The 15424-nt window shown below is 36.9% G+C and overlaps 2 pseudogenes; both read right to left on the bottom strand.

Moving 5' to 3' along the window:
* Positions 1-1514: 1514 nt before the first annotated feature.
* LOC121806330 lies at positions 1515-2469 on the bottom strand (annotated as a pseudogene).
* On the bottom strand, positions 1515-12980 carry LOC121806328 (annotated as a pseudogene).
* Between the last annotated feature and the right edge of the window lie 2444 nt (positions 12981-15424).

Raw genomic sequence — 15424 nt, 5'->3', positions numbered from 1 at the left:
TTTCTCTGTTAATAGTCTGGCTCAAAAATGAAATTTTATTGCGTAGAGTAGTTGATGTTGACAATTACTAGTATTTTTCATTTTTTTTGGATGTTATTTTCTGTTATATATAATCATATTTTTTATATTAATAATACTTTGCTCATAAAAGTGCAATTAAGGTGATGTGCATATGGATCTATCCTATAAAGATAATAATTTAAAATCATCAATTCCCATTTATATATAAATATGTACAATATTATAAGTGGGCTAAATCTGGCATTAGGTGACGGACTGTTGGGCTTCTGTTAACTGCAAAGCCCGGTAACTAAAGAGACAAAAATTCAAACTAAACAACTAATGCCCAAAGGCCCAAACCCAACAAACAACTCACCATTACTGTGTGCAGAGGGCAGGGGCCGCAATGGCAGTGTGGATACTAGGTCCGGCACCTGCCAAGCGACCCGTTGGAACGGCGACCTAGCATTTGCTATTCCGTCCCTGATCCTAAACCTTTTAATTAAGATTATTGGATCCATGCAAGCTCAAACACTAAAGTTAAATGAAATCAACGTCAAAGTGTTTATCGTGAGATTACACATACATTCCCCCTAGATCTAAGTCTATATTATACACATCATAAGCTTATATTGGATAAATTGATTTTTATATAATTTTTTATTATCACGGTTTTGCTCACCTAATTGGAACAACCTTTCACCAACCACTAACCCATACATAAATTATGCTAAGAGAAATAAATAAGTGACAAAATGTTTTTTCGTCTAATAGTGACATGGACTTGGTCACAATAAGTCAATCCGTGCGCAAAATAAGGTTATACAACAACCTTGCTTGTTGACAATAACAATCCATCAAGTAGTGAGAGGGTTCACTGCACCACATTAAGTTTTGTGTTATTTACATTTTGTGACTTTCTATTATTTTGACATGCATATTCAAATAAAACAAATTAAATTAAAGGAGCCTGCAAAATTACATGACACATTATTAAAATGTGATCACAAGGTGCAATGGGGCCTTACTGCAAAACATCGCATGGTTAGCTAGTGTCCCTAGATCGTTGGCTCTCCTCTTGTACCCAAAAAAGTGAACAAATAAACTTACCTTCATTATTGTAGATTGATATAAATATAGATACAATTCATATCGTCAAACTTAAAGATACATTGGATCTTGCTATAGATGCAAGTGAACATAACAAGAGCGTATGTATCTAGGTTTAATGAGTAAATGCATAAAAAAAATAGAGTTGTATAAACTAGTGTACACATTTCATTTCCACGAAATGAAAAAATATATACCAAAGCTCATAATCTAACTAAGAACCGAAATGTTTAATGTTGAAAAATGAGATATTAATTAATTGCAAATTAATGTAGAGACTTCAGCCTATTATGTTCCAAAAACTCATACTTCTCACTATAAGTCTTAACAATAATTATGAAGAGACTAGAAACAAATCAATATATTAATTGAGAATTCCTAACAATAATTATGAAGAGACGAAGAGAAAGGAGAAGTATATATAGATTTAGTGGGGGAAATGTAAATCAACAATGGCAACGGCCAATCTCTCTAAGTCAATAACAGCTAAAGAAATGGGCTTATAATCATCATTGGTTAGGATCAGCAAATTGATTATTCAAAACTGAAAACGGATTCAAAAGATTGTTTATACTCAAATATTTATGATGCGAGATGTAAGGATCATACTCATTACGCGTCTGCAGAAGGTTGCGTTACTCCTGACTTCACCAGCATCTTGTTGAGCTTATCAGAAGGGCACATCTGGAACTTCACGGTCCCAGCAGCCAGGAATATCTCGGCCAATTCAAGCTTCTCCGAGTTGAGGCTGGTGCTATCCATGGTCTTGCTGAGCACCTTTATAGCTAGCTGAGCAGCCTCTTCTCTGGTGATGTCGTCTTTGTAATCCTGCTTGAGTATGGACTGTGCAGCTTGGTTGTTCGCCCCAATTGCTGCAGCTTTCCAGCCACTGAAATTCCCACTCGGGTCGCTCATGTAAAGCTGAAACCCCTAGTTCTTGTCCCAGCCTGCAAACAGAAAGGAAACACCAAAGGGGCGAAGGCCGCCATACTGTGCGTACCCCTGCTTGGTGTCGCATAGAGACTGAACTAGCTGCTCGAGTGGCATTGGCTCTTGGTAGGCAAATGTGTAGCGCTGGGCCTGCAGACGTGCTGTGTTGATGAGGATGTTGGCATCCGACATGATTCCAGCCACAGCACACGCTACGTGATCATCAATCTTGTACATCTTCTCGACTGATGTGGAGGTTTCGAGCAATTTGGATATGACCTTCTTTTCACCGACTAACACAACTCCGTCTTTGGCCAGAATTCCAATAGCACTCCCTGCATTTCCAATAGCTTCCATCGCGTACTCAACTTGGTAGAGGCGCCCTTCTGGGGAAAAGATTGTTGTGCAGCTATCATATCTTCGAGACATCTACAAGTTCAGAAATCAAATGCTTATTGTCTTGAGGTCAGAATCAGTAACCTAAGGTGAAAGGTACGGCTACAAGCGAATAAATATGTACCTTTGTATGTGCTCAGATGATTCCGAAGCACTAAAGTTAATAATCTACTAAATCTTGGCAGAAGAAGTTGCTCAAAGAGATGGAAAATCAAAATTCAACCTCACTAGATTTTAAGCACAATTCCTCAGTGATCAAGGACTCATTCCAAAGACTAAAATTCTGAAAAATGGAAATCAACACTAGTCTAAGCACTATCCGGCATTCCAAGCAAACGCGTTCAGAATCATAGCAACACATTGCAACCAAAATCCAATCAACTTAAGCAAGTCCAATCAATAAATCGGTGAATTGATAACTAAAACTGATAGTCTAATAGCATTAATCCCAACCAAGATACACGAATGCAAAAATTCTACCAATAAATAGGAGAATCAACATATCTAGAGTTAAAATTTATAGTATGGAAGAAGAATCTACAACTGATTAACCAGAAAATCGCAAAACTCAACATTTCTGAATTTGAAATCTTCTCACCTCCTAAGACCAAACTCTCTCAGCTCAAAAGCATACATTGAAATTTAAAATCAAGAAGAAACAGACGGGCTGATGAACATAAATATGTACGCACTTACATTCATCAGTGAAAGCGAAATCAACACTAGTATAATATGTCACCACTTGTTTAACAAAATTAAATATGATTCACTCACATTCAAAGGCTACTCGCCATTTAAAAGCAAAAACATTCAGAACCTAGCAACACAGATCGCAACCAAAATCCAATCAACTTAATCAAATTCGATCGATAAATTGGCAAATTGATGACTGATAGTAATATAATAGCACTAATCTCAACCAAAACAACACAATTAACCAAATTCGAGCAATTTCAAGCATATGATTCACCCTTGGCAGGAAAGGAAGGATTAGCATACCCTTGCACCACCATGAAGAATAGTACGGCCGAAGTAATGCGTCCTAGTGCCCAGTGAGAATGTGAAGTAGACAGTAGATAGCTGAAACTGCATGGTGACGAAACTAACCATGGCCTGTACACAAAAGTGGGAGACAATGCAAGAAACAAATTAAACATCGGAAGTAAACAACTTTCACATCACCTAGAAATAGTAAAAGAACGCATGACACAATTTTAGTGTAACCCCGCATATCCATCTTAGTAACTCAACAATGCAACAAAGGTTCTATTACTAATCGACCACAAGAGGATTTCAATTATCTGAAATCTCTACTAATCAAATTTGTAAGCAGAAGAAGTTTGGCTCGACTAAGGATTTTTAGCACTAAATTATTGGTTAATCACATTTTAGATAATACTTGAAGCCGGAGAATCTACTAAATTGAGTATTATCAGACACAATTTCTTCAGACATCAATGGGTTGTCGATTGGTAATGCCGTAAAGATATATATAAAGAATTTCAGGAATAACCATAGGGGAAGAGTGAGAACAGACTTACCCTTAGAAAGCCCTGTTCCAATATGAAGCATAAAATCATTGGCAATGCCGTAAAGATACCAATCTGGAAAAGAAACTGTGCATTCAGAGCTGCTGTGAGAGCTTTATTTCCCAATATATCAGCTCTGGTTTGTACAGCTTCTCCAACCCCAGATAATGCCTTGAACGGTTACAACAAATATTAGGTAAAACTGGCAAACTCAGTGAATATTAATGCATGACAAATATGGTATCTAAGCTAATTCAGTGACATCCTAAACTATCAAAAAGTAGTTACCAAACCTAAACCTCGCAGGAGGATATGACGAAATCAGAACCGAGGGAAAGTTTGGAGGACCGGTTAAAACCATTCGGTTTTCACCAGTCCACCAAACCTTCCCTCATTCTGATTAAAACCATTCGGTTTTCATTTGGTGGTGGTAGCAGTACCTACGTGGGACATTGATGGCTGTTTTCCATCAAGTTACCAGGACTCCTAATACAAGATATGGAAGGATATAAAAATGCATGATAACAGTGCTCTCCTGTCCCTTTCCCTCAAGGTAAATGGGAAAAGGACAACATCGATATTTGTTCATGTCCCTCACCATTACAGGCATTTGGAACTTGAAAACCTAGTGGACTTTAGCACAATGCTTACAAGAATCTAGAACAGAAGAATTCATTGAACTCCAAATTATCGTGAAGTATTAAGAGGATAAGCTTACCAAATATACCCTCCCATAGAGAAAAGCATACACAGTAAGCACTGTCAACTGCATGTAGAATTAAATGAATAATGTTAAGTATCATAGAGACGCAATAAAGGTATCGTATCAGAAAATACATGAAAAGAAAGACAAGGAGTGGGAAAAACAGAAGCACCCAAGGTACTTAGACACAGAAAGAAAGGCATAAAGAAAAAATTCAGGAAAACCATTTGCTGCTATATGGAAAGCTAACCATGGTACAGAAGTAGTATCCAACAGTCGTGAAGTAGAAGGAGAGCATCCTAAAAAAATCAAAGAGCTGCCCAAGCCTGTAAACATCCCTGCTAAGAACTTGTTCACCATTGCCTCCAGCAACCTTGCCCTCAAAAACAGCAATCTGATTGAGCCCAACATCCCGCCCCTTGCCAACCTGCAGAAAACTCATTTAGCCAATTTTAAGCCCTCAAACTTATCTATTTACCCTCCGTCACCTCACCACTCTCCCCAGCATGATTTTGAGCATTGCAAGAGTGTACCTGAATGTATTCATGGTGAGTGACATTTCCTTGGCGTAAAGTTGTGTTGAAACCTACATTTTATCAACTTCAGCTTCAGAAAAGATAAACAGGAAAATCATGACAAGCTCCATCAGATGCTCCATTTGTAACGAACTTCTTAGATCGGTTGATATGTAGAAAATTATAATGAGACATGTCATTAAATCAGTACTATTTATGACTCTTGAGTGCCAATGCAGGAACAATTCCGAAATAAAGCAGTGTGGCGATTGGGAGGTGGATTTCTCGACACCTCTTTCAAAATGTACTCAGTAATTCTATTTTAATGAGATTTTTTATAATCAATTAAGGAACATGGCTATGAATGCAACAGATCTGTTTAAACAGCAATACCTGAAAAAATATCTTCACTTATATTAATTACGCGAGATGCCTTGCTGATCCCACCCCTTGTGATGTGAAAAACTCTATCAAATACATCTGGATGACCATAATGCATGCGGACCCTGACAATTGCCCAAATATCAGCATTAACTATACCTTGTAAAAGTAACATCATTGGCATTGCATATCAGGTATACTCACTTCAATGGATTTGCCAGAACACGCTGACCAAGCGTGACAAAGCTAGATTCTTGATTGGACATGAAAGATGCCAATGAAGACACACTGCATGAGTAAGCTAAGAAGTTATGCACATCTGAAACATACATAGAACAAACATTGTGTATACGTAACATCTAAATACCTTCCAGTAAATACATGCTCCCTCACACCTAGAATAGTAGGGGAACGTAATCCATGATCACAATTTAACTCTTCAAGAAGATTTCTCATCTTTAAAGCTTCCTCGAAATAGTTGTCCTGAGAGAAGTGACATACATGAAAGTGGTGAAAATATTTACTCATCACAAAGTCAACGAATGCACCAGAGCAAACATAGAGGAAATAACAAAAGGGAATAATGATGCAAAGCCAAAGTCGCAGGAAAAATATTTTACTAATCACAAGTTCAGAAACATATCCAATATACTCTTGGAGGTCTAATTATTTCAATATATCTAACCAGGGTTTCGTGCATTGAACTATCAAAATCTGTAAACTGGGATACGTATCCACTTTGATTGAACAGATGCAGGGAAGCAATGTGCAAAGTGATATCTTTGCCAACATTACAATAGTCTAAAACTCAAGATCAAAAGTTAAGAGGGTCAATGGAAGAATGCATTGGCAGAGAATTTTAATTTGAGATCATGTAGCACAGTAATATATAATTCAAACCTGATTCATGTCAATTGTCTGAACAGCATTCCCACGAGTGAACACCACTGCATGATTCTGATTTTCAGGTTTCCCTTCACCGATTTTGGGATTCCCTGGTAGCTTTATTGAATAGATTTCCTGCAAGGATTGTGAGTTAATTTGTGTAGCTCAATATAAAAAGACTCAAAATGACAACTGAGCAAGGGTATTCGACAAAGTATTAAAACAGAGAGCTTTGAGGTCCAACTAGAGAATATGAGGACAGACACTTTATTTAAGAACAAAAGAACACTGTATGAAGCAAGTGGGGAAAGCATGGCCTGATCAGAAGCTAATACGATTGGTTGTGTGAATGGCCGATAAAATACTCTCTCCAACCCATTATAAGTGACTTGTTACTTTTGTGCACGTAGATTAAGTTGTGTTTTGTGTTAAAAGTGGTATGGCTCCACTACCCTTGACCATTTTTTGTGCTTAAAAAGGTTCACTTTTTGGAATGAGCCACTAAAGTGGCAGTCTAAAAAGGACTACGAGTCACTTAAAATGGGACAGAGGGAGTAAGAGTTCCAGTGAGGCGGAACCTGTTATAGGTTTCATCCTGGGATTCAGCTCTTACTGAAACTGCAAAGAAGCTAGCATATTTTCTGCTTGTGACATGATACAAAACAATGTCCAAGTGTCTCAGTTCCAAGTTGGTGTGTTTTGTGTAGGTGCGATTCTGAAGACCCACATCACATTTTAATTTTCTTGCGTTATTCCGACAAAAGTTCTGGTATAGGGTATTAATGGAGATGGGGTTGTTCTCGCCGTTTTGAATACACCCCATTAACTATGTTCTAAAGACCTTGCAAACTTCATTCAGAAAGGGATAAATTGTAATGTGGAACAATTGTCCCAACACTGTGTTGGTCTATTTGGTTAGAAAGAAATAGGAGGGTATTCAAAATCTAGATGAATCCACTAAATATGTTTGGGAATCACGGTGTTTTTTATTTGGTATCCCCGTCCCCTTTGTGATCATATTTTCTTAATTATTTGTTCCTATCCAAAGAACCAACAAGTCAACAAGTAGAAGTTAAATTTTTGTATGCATAGCAAAAGTGGGGAGTGATCAAATCCACATAACATCAATGAACACAATGGTTCAACAAGCAGCATCATTTCAATGATGAGTGCATAGCAACAGAATGGATGTAGATAACATCCACCCAAGTGGTGAGTGACGTGACACAAGCAGCTCCAAAATAAGAACCAATAAAAGCTGAAACCAACAATTGTCACCCTTCAGCTCTTCTTATATATACACTAGTTTAATTCAGTATCAGAACCAACCATAAGAAACATGACTTTAAAAATTTACCACGGGAATTGTAAAAAAATAAAAGAGATAATCATACAAACCTTGTCTTTTCCATTGATATCTCCCTTCACAAGTTTTGAGAAATATTCTGTGTGCACTCTCCCCTCCTTCAGAGATTCAACCTCATCTATGAAAGCAACTCGAAGAGCTTCATTTCTGTTTTCAGAATGTAGACAATGAGAAAGGAAATTGCAAGGTAAGAGAAAGCTATCAGCTGAAGCAATCCGCACATCTAATTCAATTACCCAAAATAAATTCTAATTCGAACTGGAGTCTTGGTGCGGTTTTAACCTAGAAGAGTGTACATCAATGCTTTTATCTATTCAATCACCCCAATATCAACTTTTTAATTTTCATAAGGTAAGCATCAACTCTAACAGTAGCTATCCCTAATTAATTAGACTCTAATGGGAACTCAGCAGTCTGTAATTTAAAGCACAACACCTTAGCTAAAATATTTTACATAATAACAGAACCTTTGCATTAACATAGCAATATCTGCAGCTTCCGGCTTCTGGTCTTCCTTTTGCTTTCCATATATTTGACATGTAACAACATATGTGAACTTGAGATCAGCTTGAGCTCTGGCCTCTGGAGACAACTCAAAACCTTGAACATCAGCTGTTTCATTTCCGACAATGCCAGCTTCGACATCTGAGATTCATTGACTTATAAGACATAGGCATGGGAAGACAGGGAGAAATGTAACTAAGAAACAAAAAAGAGGTACTAATTAATTATTAACAATGCAAACCTCCAGCCGACATGTGTTCTAGATAAGCCTGGAGCATCAAAGCTTTCCTGTAGTACATCATGCCCCGAACTGTTGATCAATGAGTAAGCGAGTGAGAAAGGATATATGGAAGATAGAGTCATTGACATTAGCAATGCTTCAACATATAATAATTAGGAATCATCAGCAGGCCGGTAGGAAGGAAAAAGTACATGCATCCAATGGAGCAAACTCGCATGTACAAGGAAGTATATTTCCTCAAGGTAGAAAATAACCATGCATGATCAGGTATAGATGTTTGACTGGTACAGGCAAGGAAAGGTAGCTATCTGAAACTGAAGGGACCTAAAATCTTGTCCTTTAGCTTTACTCTAATTTCTATATATGTCCAAGTTTTCAAAGTTAAGAAACAGAAAGAAATGACCTAAAATTACAAGACAAACTGAACCTCATGCACTATTCCCTTCAAAGCAACACTTCAGATGTGCGCTACAGAATATATCGAATGACACAAGCCAGTTTTAACATTAAGCTGAAAACATCAAACACGGTCCAATAAAGAACTGCAGAAGACTCACCTGTTCTAGCCAGAGTTTGACCTCGATAAGAAGCCCAAAACCGGAGTTCTAAGATATGATTAGGATTATCACCAAGTTCCAACTCTGATGTAGTCTCATCACGTCCAATCCGAGCAAGGAAATTTTTCCATTCATCTGTATATATAGATATGAATACTCCAGCAAATGAAAAATAAATTCTTTTTTTTATTAAGTTTATTTAACCTTTTTGTGTATGGGCAAAAGCAATTCCAATAGTTGTTAGCCTAAAGAACATACATACACACACAGAGTGGAACATATTAGACTTGGCATATGCCAATAAGAGCAAGATACAGAGAAACAAACTTGCAAAAGGACTGCAGATAACTGTCCCCAGGGGCATCATCAACAAAATTGCCCCGTAACTCACAGACAAAGTCCAAGGGTCACAATAAAAGAACACACATTTGAAATGTCCAATATGGTAAACAAGAGAATCTGAACATACCTGGATATATCTTTTGGAGGTAAAACAAGGTTGTGATGCCATCTTCATTTTTCTTTAGGAGCTCTTGCATGCTGTACAGCACGATCTCTGAGTAATATGGAGTGAACACACTGCAACAACACAGGGAGAATCACATACATACTCATATGAAGCAACTGAGCCAAATAACTGAAGTTGCAAGAAGAAATACCTAAAAGATAGCATCTCTCGAACAGGCTTAGCTACAGGCATCTCCATAAATAGAGAATTAGTGAAAAACTGTAGCCGCCTTCTAGCCTCAAGATTTTTAGGAATATTTGCGGCAGAGTCTTTGATGGTAAGCAGAGAATACAATCTACTCACTTGTGCTTTCTACAGATGTATTGAGTAGACAAACTCATAATATCACATATAATTTGACTGAGAACACAGAGAGGGAGGAGGTATAGGTGCCAAAGAAAGCATACCAACTCAGCTTCTTTAGGCCACTTCAGTTTTTGAAACAGACGCCCTTCAGTACGGGCTTTTGCCAGCATGTTCCATGTATCATAATTATCTCTACAGTTACAATAAGATTTATAATTTGGAGGGAAACACTCACACCACGGAAAGTGAAAAATAATGAAGAAAAGAATGCACCACTCATACAGACCTCAAGTTGAAGGACAGGACATCCATTCGCATAACATCATATAGATCTAAAATAGCTTTAACAGCGCCTGCTTCAAGGTCAGGAGTTTGATCCTTTTTCTGCAAATAGATTTAACCCTTAAAATAAGTACAGGATGGAAAATCCAAGATAGTCCTTGCAAGTCACCATAAACAAGGAATACTCGCTATTCAACATTTAAATGTTAATGTTTCCTGGTTAAGTTTGGAGTTGGTTGGCAGGTCTCAAATCATAACATATTTAAGGTCTTCGCTTTTTCAGATTTATCTAAATAACAGGACTTACATGCTAGGAATAGGATGGGTCATGATTATTAGTTCATTTTAACTGTTTTATTTTTCTGCTTATGAAAAATAAAAGGAAACTCCTAAATACCAATATTCCTAGGAGTGCAGTGACTTTCTGTATAACTAGCGGCAGTTTGTCCAGCTGAAGATCAACAAGGATATTCCTTTTCGCTATGCTCTCTTGGATGTCTTCATAAATTCTCGCAACCCTGCCATGTTCGCATAGGAGGCATTATATGCCTTCATGAGAAATCTTGGAGCTCAGCCGTAGAGGAAAACTTTAATATCAAAATAAACTTACCACTTCTTTCCTTCGTTATTTCCTTCATCATCTAATATTTCTGTAAGGATAAATTTGATACTATAAAAGCACTCCTCAACAGCATATTTCATGTAATCATCATCCCTTGAGATTCTTTCCCAAAGCTCTTCTGGAGAATCTTTCGTTTCTTTACTCTCTACAGCAATATCTTTTGCAAGGAATATCTACAATTATTTGCACAAAGAAGATAGCAGCAGATATTATAAAATCAAACAAATGCCAAACGCATACCAATCAAAAGAAGTAAGAAAGACTAAGGACATCAGCAGACCTTGCTAGCTAGAAGAAAAAGAGGCCATTGGACAAGTGCAAGACTCCTTGAATTTTTGGGCATTTGAAGCAACTCCAATTCCCTACATAACATATAATAAGAGCAACAAGTAGAATGTGTCAAGCAATGTAAAACAATTGTAGATGGTACAATAGCTAGAACAGTAAAGCTCACAAATCGTCGATATAATCTTCCTCCCTCAGATTCCTTATAATTTCATTCCAAATGGAGCAAATTGAGCAGCATCAGTTTTCTTCTTTTCCACAACCTTCAGTGAGACAAATAAAATAATTTCACAAGACAAATAAAATAAGACCCAAAATTTGAAGAATTTACAATACACATTCAACACTGAGATGTTCAACAAATCAACAGGTTCCGTTGAAATGTACAACTCAATTCTGTAATTTCGTCAGTATTTCAATTTCACAACATCATATTGAAGAAACAAGATTTTAAAGGATCATACATCTGTAATATTATCTCAGAAGATTTTTAGCATACTCTAATTTCAATCTTGGACGACATTAAGGATACATAATGGTAGGATTCCCAGCCTAACAGGATACAGTAAATTCAAGTATCATGAAAGAAGCATGGACGTAAACTGGTCAGAACTTATTCTAGATGAGAATAAAAAGGAAACAATATCATATACGTCACAGGCATAGCAAGCACTGATCAGCAACTAATGCAAGTCAATGCTAGTAACCCACAGCTCCATCTCTGCCTCTCTTGATTCTCACAGCACAACCAAAATCCAGACATAATTATTTCTTTAGATTGTCATCCTCTACGGACATTTTTTACATCCAGGGTAGTTTTTTTGGTTTACTATTGATGGCAACAAGCAATAAAGGCTGCTAGCAACCAAAATATATGGGATACATCCATGTGAGACAAAAGATAAACCTTTTATTTAGAAAAGACCCAGCTACGATGACCTATACCACAATCCCAGAGTTAGTACTATTTTATGCTGTGGGAAAAAGATGTTCAGTTTCCTTACATCTCTCAAAAGATTAATTGTGCAATTCACTACTACATATATGGTCATACAAATACAAGAGGCACTCTCTCTTCAAGGTAGTGAGTTGAACTAACCTGACCAGATCCAGATGATTGCACAGATTCCCTGTAAAGAAAGGTACGGTTTAATTCCATTAAAAATACACCTTGCAAGTAGTAGAGGGTTCTGGCATAGTATCAGTATTCTTTCTGCTGTTCTTTTAGAAATAAAGGTTCGAGATGAAGGAGAAAGAACCTTTGTGGCAGCGGTATGTGTAGAGTATTCATAAAAGCTGCAGGAAACTTTTCAAAAAGTTGCTGAACAGCATCCAGAGATCTAATCTGAAGTAAACAGGAAAAAGATAAGCAAAGACATAAAAGTGAATCGTGTATTGGACCCATCCAATAAGGAAAACGTATAATATAATAAATACATAGATTAAATATTCACAGTAAACAAATACACAAATGTTTGATTATTAGAGAAGGATTCCTCCGGAATACTCAGAAATAGTGGAATAAACATCTTACCTCTCCAAGGCGATCTCTAGCACCCATCAGGAAACCCAATATAGCAGATACAATAGTGTAGAAAACTTGGAGATCCATTAGATAAATCTGCAACAGCAATCAAAGGACAACATAGTCAAAAGTTTTGACTAGAATTAATAATTGAGAAGGAAGATAAATACCAAAGCCATCATTGAAATGCAATATAAATACTACAGAAATGAAATGTACAATTCAAAAACTAAATCTTGAGACTAGATACCATAAAGAACAGGAAAAATGTAGAAGAGCCTTCATATTCAAGATCAGAAAAGACAATAAATAAATATTGCATACTTACGGCAACTACGGGGGGCCCATAAGCTGAGTACCGTAAACGCGTTATGGTTATCTACAAGTAGAGAGACATTAGCAATTTATTTGTAGAAAAAATGAATTATGGAAAAACAGTGACAAATATTGGTGGATGTAATCACACATGAATCTCCGTTCATACAAAAGTAACCAAGCACATCAAAAACAGTTAAAAATAACACCTGCATCCTGAAGAACTCAAACCTATATTCCACAACAAATAACACAAGAAAAAGGATCCAGGCCCAAAAAACATTACCATCAAAATAACTAGTAAAGGTACAGCATCATTTCTACATTATTCAACAGTGTAAGATAAGTTTAGGACCACCACAGCCTTTCTCAGTCCCAAGATTAAGGGGGCACAAGGGTAAATGGTAAAAGAGAGAAAATAGTAGTAGTTTCATTCATCCAATATTCAGATTTAAGGCCAAAAATGAGGAATGCACTCCAACAGTGCTCATGCAATCATTAAGTTTTGACTGAACTCCAATTCCCTCCAAGCAAACCAATTCCACATCAAAACAAACAGGAAATTTCCATGTGCATCAGCAATAAATTTGTGGCTTACTTTTTGACACGATATCATGCCAAGAGTATTGGTCAATTGCGCAAGTCTACTAAGAACCTTGTTGGTTCTGCCAATGGATTAATCTGCAACGAGAAGCGAAAGTCAGTGTTAATATAAATATAGAAATACAATCAATTTTATGTAAATTTGCTTGAAATAAAATTTAACACTTGCCAGTAGAAAATAAGCAAAAGAGAATTTGCATCCCAGCACAACCAACCAAAAGATCATGTATCTGAAATAAATACAAGAGTTAATACAAAATGCTATCAGTACTAGACATGAAACTAATCAACAATGCAGTAACACAAAGAGTTCTGTAAAAACAACCAGTGTCATCAATGTGCAATACATTAGTCTCTAAGAAATGACTTTACAATATTTGAATGTAATTCCATAGCAGTAAAAATTCACACATTCAGGGAACAATTGTATCATGGTGATTTATATGATCAATTTAAGTAATTTTTTCATAAGCATTAAATCAGAGAAATAGCATCTAAAATAAGACAAGGACATATTTCGTTAATAGATGGGTTGAGATAACTGAGCCTACAATAATCATGTATATTGTATAAGTTCTTGGGAGTCAACAGAAAAAGAATAAGCTGATTTCCAGGAGAACAAGTTTTCTTTGATAAATGAACTTTTAATATGAGAAGGTTTTTGATTTCAAAAGGAAAAACTCGGACCTACATCCCAATAGTTTGGTGATTCTAAAGGAAAACAAAGACCCACTGTAACCAACTTTCAGGTAGTCAAACTAGGACAGAAGTTAATAACATTACTGCATACTATTGTTTATTGTCCAACTCAAAAATTACCCACATGATTAAAAAGCTACAATTGTATCAACTTTTTAGGATGAGAGAAGCTTAAAAACCTAACAGCCGTAGCCAACCCTCCATCAAATAAGCTCATTGCTACACGCTTAAGAACCTCGCCTCACCGTCTGTTGTCATCTGTCACCTTTGTCTCTCAGCTTTTACTGCCCCAGGGGCAGACTCCGTCACATAGTGCGATTAATTTATACCATCATACCATTGTCCCTCTACTAATTGCACAACGGACGCTGTCCATCCCATCATGTGGACTTTCGTTGAGAAGGGGTTGGGAAGAAGATATTAACAAGAGTATTTTGGTCAAAATGGGTAGATTTATATATTGTTAAATTATGGGAGATATTGTTTGCTTTTGTTATAGTGCTTCAAAGAAGAGGCGTAACAGAAGTACCACAAATAGGCAACACATACAAAACATGCACAGAGGAGAGAGAAGGAAAGTTCCCATCGACAAAAAAGGCAAGTGTAATATGCAAGAAAATCTGAAGCTCTTTCCTAATGCCCCGGCCAACATCATAATGTGTCACACACAACGAGACGATAATCAGGAAATACGCTCAATACTATAACTATATTCTTTAGTTTCATGTGCAAATACGCAATAGGCTATGTAAACCTGGTGCATCCAATTCATCCAACCAAAAGGGGGCCAACTATTGCAACGATCTGCACACGGGTGACATGCTGGGATGTGCGCAAGACAATCAGAGAAGTTTGCCAGCCAAAATTTAGAAGAAACCAATTACATAAAAGTTTTAACCAACAGAAAGTGTTAGCGTTATTACTTTGTCGTCAAGGGCCTTCTGAAATTACGGAAAAGAAAACAAACTACGGCAGGAATTCAATTTACAGAACAGAAGAGAGAAAGATTGTACGAAAGTAAAGAAAAGGGAAAAGTACTAAGAGTAATAGGATTTACATACACGTAAAGGACACAATGAATACTGATACACAAGGCCATAGCTACGGAAAACGGAGGGAAATTCGGGGATGAAGCAAGATGCCTTGAGTGGTGTACGCACCA

Source organism: Salvia splendens, chromosome 6 (genome assembly GCF_004379255.2).
Source record: "Salvia splendens isolate huo1 chromosome 6, SspV2, whole genome shotgun sequence".
Classification (NCBI taxonomy): domain Eukaryota; kingdom Viridiplantae; phylum Streptophyta; class Magnoliopsida; order Lamiales; family Lamiaceae; genus Salvia; species Salvia splendens.
Note: the sequence above shows the minus strand (reverse complement) of the source record. Positions and strands in the feature narration are given on the sequence as shown.